The sequence below is a fragment of the Dermacentor variabilis genome, chromosome 6 (assembly GCF_050947875.1).
Source record: "Dermacentor variabilis isolate Ectoservices chromosome 6, ASM5094787v1, whole genome shotgun sequence".
Lineage (NCBI taxonomy): Eukaryota > Metazoa > Arthropoda > Arachnida > Ixodida > Ixodidae > Dermacentor > Dermacentor variabilis.
The window spans coordinates 65,672,048-65,680,636 of NC_134573.1; the positions used below are offsets into that span (position 1 = coordinate 65,672,048).

Here is an 8,589-nt window from a genome sequence, read left to right on the forward strand (position 1 = left end):
TTTTCCCCACTTTCCATCTTTTGAAACGTGCATACTTTAGTCATGAAAACGAAAATGCTAGAACTGGCGTGTGATAAGTTGTGCGTCTTATTTCCTTGCAGCTCATTGAAACGAGCCACGATGACAAATTACAATGCCGTTACCTCATCAGACATTCAAATTTCTTAAACACAAACAAAACCAGATAGGCATTAGAGTGAGCATCACTTAAATACATTCCACTGGTTTAAAGTTATTGCACCACTTTGTGCCAGGTAAAAGTGTTAACATTCTACGGCCAAGCGTGAAAACTAAATAAAAAATCATTAAGCTTTCTTAAACGGGTACAGGAGCTTTACAACTGGCCGTCTTGGTGATGGACACGCAGATAGATGAGCAGCCATTCCACTGAGACGACAATGTTGAGGACTTCGCATGGAAGTCTGCGAGACACTGCAGAGTAGTTCTTGGTCCACATGAAGGAGGTTGCTTGCATACATATCTGGGCCACCATACTGAATGCATGGTGTTACCGGAACCTTTTCCCCCTGCATTGTGGTAAAAAAGCATGGTTAAGTTTATACGATATTTAATATGCAATAAATGTGAGGCATGCAGACAGGACACTAGAGTAGAAAAGTGAACATGAACACGAAAAACATGAAAAATTTCATTAAAGTGTTTTATTAGATAAAATTTTTATACTATGTGTCATTCATTATGAGGGTTCATAACCGCAACATACTTAATATATAAGAAGGTAGAATTATCAGCTTGGTCAGTTTGCACAAGCTCGTTTGAGGCAAGAAATCGAGTTTCACAAACACAACCTCAACATTCTTGATTGAAAAAGGAACACCTCAGATGACATGCAGTCCTGTGAGTGGGAATTGCACAGTTCAAGAAAAACAAATTAAAACTCACAGACCGAAAGCGAATTAATTGATAGGTTTTAGTAGCACAGGGGCATCTTTGGCCAATGAGCGCCAAGTCTATACTGCAAAAGATAAACTTAGTGCATCTTTACAAAGCAAATATATAAAGATGACTAATGCCTCTCTGCACTACAGTTGCTTTGCTCTAGCGTGCAGTCATTTTAATGCATGCACACGTACATACACACGCTACACCCAAGTGTAGCAGCTGCAGAATTAAAATTGGGCAGCAACAAAGTCGCAACCTTTAACCATTGATCCCAAGCTGTACTAGTGACTGGAGGCAGTACCAATATCGCCAATGACGAGTCGCACTCTTTCTGCCCGATGTTACGCTGCTCTTATTGTCAAAGATGAGTTACAGTCGGCATTGAGGGAAAGCTGCCCGCAAGAACAGCTCCTATTTTTGTGTTATTTCTAACCAGAGACCAATGAAGTAATATATTTTTAGAATGAGAATGACACCGAAAAATTGAGTACGTAAAAAATTTGGTACATTTCTCCGGAATTAACTTGGGGGTTAACGGCTAAAGAGGCAATCCAGAAACTAGAACAAGTTTTGACATGTTTGCTACCAGTGAATGCTAGAAAATATGTTGGCATTCTGTAGTTTTGTCCAACAATGCAAAAGGGATTCTTAATAACTGAGGAAATAAATGGAAAAGTATCATGAAGTATATTTCGTGAATGTAATGCAGAATCACCTAACTTCTGTTACTATATAATCTCCACTTGAATAACCTGCACTTTTTGAACTAGTTCAGGAGGTGCTGCATTTCACTACTCATTCCACCAGTTCAACGTGGCAGCAACTGCATGTTGTGATTTGTTTTACTTAGTGCAGGCTTTGTACAGGACGAGTTCACAGCATTCCCTGCACTTGGCCGAAAGGTAGTGCATGTTTACGCAGCAGGTGTGGTGCCGCTTCTGCACGAGCAAGGTGCAGAAATAAGATTTTCATACAATAATTACTAGAGAGAACTCTGACGTTAGTGTCCACAGGAGATCAAACAAGAACGGCTGTACCAGCATGGAAATTATGGGAAGTACATGGATTTGCCTAAACTTCGTCTGTTTGGCTTCAAACGCCTTTGTGACTTTGTAAACGAGTCATTTTCAACAATATACTGTGTAATAAATAAATAAACATTAAAATCGTCCGACGACAGGATTCAAACACAGGAACTCTAGAACAGAAGTCTGATATTGAAACCATTAAGCCACGGAGGCATGTAACGACAAGCGAGTGCAACGCCCTGATGAATTTATCGCGGGCATACCAGTGCCTTGAGACGCTTGGCGCCTTTCGATTTGGCCACCTGGACAAGCTCAATCGTTGCAATTAATAGCAATTGCGCGTGTTGGCGCTGTCTTCTGCACTTCAAAGAGTATAGACTGCGCTGAAATTTACGACAATAAGATTTATATAGCGTATAATATACGAAGCCACAAGAACGTCTGAATTCACAAGCACGAATATCAGACAAATTCATGTGCTTCCCATCATTCCCATGGTGGTACGACTCCAGCACCAGAGTTCCCTCTAGTAATTACTGTATGAAACTATGGCAGAAACAGGAGTAATAAACTAAGTTTTGCTGTCCCATAAATCTTACTGGTCATTAATTCCAAGTTTTAGTGCAGTCACATGTCTAGAAGGCAATTGTGGTATTTTGCATAAACATGGCAAAGCCAACTGTGATGAATGTTCACTATGGTAAATTGTTTATGATCGAGTAGCATAGACAACTGAAGCAATCTCTGGAAGGCAAGTGAAGTAATTTTCCTATTGGCAGCCTTTAAGCAGCATTCGAGCATATGACACATGCACCTCAGATATGCAGATAATATTTCCTTGACTCAGCAAGAAGCGATGCTTCATGTTCCACGAGGCTACTTCTATCAAAGCAGTATTGGTGCTCTCTAAAAACAATGCCAATGCCGATGATCCAAATATTTTTCAGGGGCAACAGTTATGCCTGAAATCATGCTAGATTAGTTTTTTTAAACACATGCTCAGACCATGTTAGAAGTGCTTCTTAAAATCCTCCTATTTATTAGATTAGTCATATATCTGTACACAAAGGCTACTAATTAGGTCCCATGCTATATCATCATCTTAACAAAAACTTCACTTAGTAATACACATGCTGTGATAAGATTTGAGACCACATTGAGACGCTGAACAAGGTGAATTCATTATTTTTAAAATGAAGCTCCTGTTCTTCCAAACGAGAAGAAAGGATACTGAGGGTCAAAATTTTTTCTGAATCACAGCTGGAAGATGCCACGGAAGGCACATGGAAACTTATTTGTAATTTTCTATTTAAATGTAGAAATGATAAAGGGAAATGAAAATCGTCAAAAAAAACAACCAGGCATGGGGGGAGAACGAACCTACAGCCTTTGCATTAGGCATGCGATGCACTAACCACTGCGCCACCGAGGCAGCATTCAACCATCCACAATGGCCCCTCAGATTGTTGACGCTCGAACACGGCCGTAGTACCACAGTGGTTAGTATATCACATGCGTAATGTGAAGGTTATGGGTCCGTTCCCCACCCACAGGTGGATATCTTTTAATCCACTTTCACTTACCTAGAATTTATCATTTCTACACTTCATGTAAAAAACTTAAAACATGTTCCTGTATGCTTTCCTTGGCCTCATCTGCTGGCTTCTTCCAGTTCTGCTACTTCCAACACTTATACATATTCTAATCTGGTAAGTAAACAGTTTTGCATGATGCTGGAATGCAATATAAAACATTATTGCAGGGCCGTGTTATGTAGAATGCCTTACATTGCCCAGGCAAGGTGTATTAATGTCAATCTGAAAAAAGAAAATTCCCACTCAAGGCAGAAATGCTGTGTACTGCTGTGTGCACAGGGTTTAACGAAAACAACTTGTTCAGAAATAAAACCACCAAACAACGAGGAACTATGAAAACTAGATGAAAATTTGTGCAGTTGCATGTTAAAAATTTAGCACAGCAACAGATGAAGACATAATGAAGGAAGCGCGAAGATGGTTTATTTTGGACACACGAGGCAATATACTTGAGATGCATATGAGCTTACACGTGGAGAAATATTGTTTATGTAGCAGCTAAACTACGAACAGGCCTAGAGCACACTGATACAAGGTGTCGAGCACGTAAATCTTATCATGCCCTTAAGTCAAAGAAACATGGCTGTTTCTCATGATTCGCTACACATGGCTGGCTCACACAACTTAGCCACTTCTATATATGCCTTGCAATTACCAGGTGGTCTGTATGACATGTGCAAGCTTTAAATATGTACAAGTGCCACGTAGCTGGACAGCACCAAGGCAATGTCGTTTGCCATCGTTTTGAAGAAGTGAAACCAATTCTTGCATTTTTCCTAATTAGGTAATTAGTTATTAACAATTATTTACCTGCTCAAATAAATTATTCAAAGCAAAATTGTCAGTGCGAAAATTGTAGAGCATCCTGCAAAATTCCCAATCCAGCTTTCTACTGCTCAGTAGGTGCAACAAATTTTTTTTTTCAAGCCTGAAAGAATCCAGTGAACACATGCAAGAAGTGCCGTGCAACTAACCGCTCGTGCACCTGAACACCATTTGGCTCCTCCTTTCATGCTTGAAAAAAACTTTTTGGAAAGAATATTTTAGAAATTGATTAATTATTATTGACTATGTTTTAGGCAAAATGCATGAAATAGTGTGACTGCCACTTCCATTTTCGGCGACATGAATTGACTCCATTTGCATGTCCAAATCCAGCTATACATGGTGCGTGTTTTGAGATGGTTCTGTAATTTAGGCTGGTTTTGACTAATTGAAGCTTCGCACCCTAATAATGGAGTCAGCCTAAAAAGAAATTGGTACATAAACGGTCGCTGTCAGTACTCCATACTCCTTTAACTTAGTGCAAAGTGCTTGTGAGCCAAGAAGTTGGTAGTTCTAAGCAGTATTTCTCATTTTGACCTGGTGTTATATCCCACTTACTATGTTGCCATGCTGCTCAGTCATGCTGGTCCCAGCTTCAATCTAGGCCATGGCAGCTGCCCTCCAATGAGGTTAAAATGCAATACCGCTTATGCACTTAGATTCAGGTGTACATTAAAGAAGCCAGGTTCCCAAAACTTTAGGTTTTGGAATGTAAAAGCCCATAATTTAATTTTAAAATCTAAAGGTGCTTTATTAGGAGCAGGGGCATCATCTTGAGCTTTTACTGCACTGCCATGGCACCAAGAAGCTCGAAGTAAACAAAAACAATTTCTTAGACAATGTACATATCTTGCAAACATTTACAAACACTTCTCTGCATGCACCTCTGTTGCTGTTATATTTAGATCCGTATGCCAAGGCGGGTTATGATGTTAGAACACGTTTCAAACTTGTTTTTTTTTACCGCTTTAAAGTTGTTGGTTACTTTGCATCTCATTGTGTCGAACGCACATTTCAGTGCATCAATTTCTTCAGAAAGTGCACTCCTCTTTATTTATTTGTGCATGCAAAAAGGGTTCAGAAGAACTGCTTTCAGAAGGTCTGTATAATAAGCAAAAAACAATTCTATGTAGGCTGCACAAAGAGAAAGGATTGGTTTGTAAATATGATATTTAGTTCTTAAAAAAAAAGAGGCAGCTGTCAGTATTCTGTTCCAAAGTAAAAATTGCCCCTACCTGGCTCTGCTTCATTTTCCGATGTTGATGGTCCATTCGGGGGCACTCAACTGATAGGCTGCACTTTGGCGATGTCGGGTGTGCTGTCACCAGGCCCAAGGTCGATCGACATCCTCACCAAAAGTCGAGTCCAAACGCTATAAAAGAAATATCCCATCATTTTGCTATCAGTTTTGTCATCTTGCGTGTTTCACACACGGCCGTCAGTGAAATATTTCGTCACTTGGATACTGAAAGAAATTCAAGCATTTTCTGGCAGCCAAGCTGATGATGATGATGTGTGGTGTTTTATGGCGGAAGGGCCAGGTTTGGCCAAAGAGCGCCATGACAAGTGGTAATGTTGACGATGTATTATGGAAGATGTGACTTGGCTGTAAACTGGCCTAAAAATTGTCGCTGTAAAGTGCGTAAAATCTACGTGCTATAAAATTATGGCGATGACTAATGACGGATACTATTAACATTAAAATCCATCGTGGAAGAATGATGCAAAATAGAAAATATATAGGATGGTAAAATTACTTGGAGCACTGCTGCCTCGCCAGAGCCCTTGAAACACAAGGGCTATAGAGGCATGTGCTATACGAAAGAGCTATCACAGCGGCATCCTCTGAAGAGAGGGCGGCAGCCAAGCTGAATACACAGTAAATGGAGAACATTAAAGAGCAAATGCAGTTGTCACATTAGATTGATCAAATACAGCAGAAATGGAAAATAAATCAGTGATACTGTGTCTGTTGGCTTTGAATGCAAGAAACGTAAAAACAGGACCTTGCAGCTACGCCACTTTGAATTTCCCGCGTTTGCTACACCTCACAAGTTTGGCATCGTCCAGTACTCGGGGATAGTAACCGCTTAAAATCAAGATGAACGAGCGTCGGCATAAATTAACAGGATACTTAACCGGGCAATATTGGCGCATAAAACAACTCACGTAGCGAAGCTACTGTCAATTACCCGATGACGCATCTGCGGGCGGTGCGGTTTGGGCGAACAATTCAAAAAGGAATGAGAGTTTCACTTGTTTCACGCCTACTAAGCTAAGACAGAATTTGAGTTTCTTACTAAACTATACTGGATATTTACGCTCCGAATAAAACGCTGGAAATTTTGTTACGTCACATTGCATACGTATGAGTGAGGAAATTGCTTTTATTGTGTTCTACCCAGACGGCATGCAGCAGCTACCACTCTCATGCAACAAAAGCATGAAAGTGGTACTCGTGACACCGAAAACAAACATATGCAGCACCAACGTTGCGCCCCTTGGAGTTGGAACTAAGCACAATCAAGCCAGTTTTCTAGCTTTCATAACGCCGTGAATACGACCAAACATCGAGCGAAACAACTCTCTGCTCTCGAAAATTATTACCGCTTCCATTTATATACCTATCGCTGCCACAAGCAAAAGTTAATGGGCTAGCTGTCCACAAGCCGCAGATTAGACTGACAGCAACATATTACGGTAACGTAAAACAATTTCCACGCTGACTTGGCAGCCGCGGTGTGCTCTAAATGCCAAAGTTCTCGTTTGCCGCTCGAAATTCACACCATGATGACGGGCACTGCCTCTTTCACATGCAATATTGCACGCTTTGCTCCGGAGCTCAATAGGAGGGCGAAACGCATTTGCACGTACCTGAAATCCGCATGCCGGAAACCCGTCGACGCTTCCGAGAACGGGGCGCACAGCCATACACCCGTACGGCGGCTTGATTTGGACGTGAGGCACTTCTATCAAACATTTCACATGCGACATGTTTCACACCGATTGCGCGAGCACCAGAAAATGACGCAGGCCCCATTGCGACGCCGAGCAGACGTGAAGCCACCGATGAGCTGTGTGCGCGGATTGCAGAGAACAAAGCCATACAAAACGTTAGGCGCGAGAAGATGGCGGCTCTCGTTGCGGAGACGAAGCGGACGAAGCAATGACGCGCGAATGAATGTTGCCAACTGTTCCGCGTTATGCCGGCGGTGGTGGCTTTAGTGGCGTGTGTTGCGGCTGTCTAATTTTAGAGCGCAGCTCTTTGGCGTCCGTTCCTGGGTTTCGCGTCGTCATCGGCGTCGTCGTCGGCGTTGTCGTCGGCCTCGTAACCAGCTCCGCCCCCCTTTCATCCCCCCAGCGCTAGCAGCGACCGACTGATACCGCTGGATGCCGCTGACGCCGCTAGAGAGTCAAGATAACGTGACTGCATAGAACACCGTCGCCGCCATGCAGAAAGAGGAGGAAAGGGTCGCTGCTATCTCTTCCCTCCTCCCTTTATCGTGTTGTCCGCTTGCTGCGCGCGCTTCTGCCCCCATCGTTTGCCGCTGGGTGTACACGCCGCCCCCCTCCGCTTCCGCTTACTGCTGGTTGCTCTCGACGGCGGCGATGAGCCTCCGCTTCGGCGGCGCGAACTGCAGGGTCTTCTCGGCGGCGGCGATGAGCTTCTGCTTCAGCCTCGCTTACTGCTGGTTGCTCTCGACGGCGGCGATGAGCCTCCGCTTCGGCGGCGCGAACGGCAGGGTCTTCTCGGCGGCGGCGCTTAGCCTCTGCTTCCCCCACGGCTGTGACAACCTCGCGAGCCACTTGTATAGATCTCGTCTTTGAGAATCAAGCATTGGTGTACCAAGTCGAACATATATCAGTCTATTTCTCCGACCACAAAGCCTCCTTCATGACTATCAAGAACTGTTAGTGGAGTCTTTGTTAAAGGAATACGTGTGAAAAATAAAAAAAAATTCTGTGATAGCGCATACATGTGTTGCTCGATTTCTTTGCCTCAATCTATCCAAAAGGTGAAACAGCTTATTTGCTGCGCTCAAATTTCGCATTAGGAAGTAACGTAATCGTCGGTAATTTTTTTTTTATTTCTTTTCCCCAAACAGTATAGCTAAGATCAGTTCTTTGTTTCAATTTTTAGTTGTGTCGTTTGGCATTATCTTTGTCTTTTTATGCTATTAAGCGGCCAATTATGGCCTCTCAGGTTCGCGCGCGCCAGCTTCGCGCGCGGATCTCAG

The 8,589-nt window shown here is 42.8% G+C and overlaps 1 long non-coding RNA gene across 1 annotated transcript; it reads right to left on the reverse strand.

Moving 5' to 3' along the window:
• Nucleotides 1–481: 481 nt before the first annotated feature.
• Nucleotides 482–7,400, reverse strand: LOC142584191 (uncharacterized). The gene is made up of 3 exons (XR_012828722.1): nucleotides 7,226–7,400; nucleotides 5,587–5,723; nucleotides 482–527 (listed from the first exon to the last, which is right to left on the reverse strand). It is a non-coding gene; the product is annotated as an uncharacterized LOC142584191 (long non-coding RNA).
• Nucleotides 7,401–8,589: the final 1,189 nt, after the last annotated feature.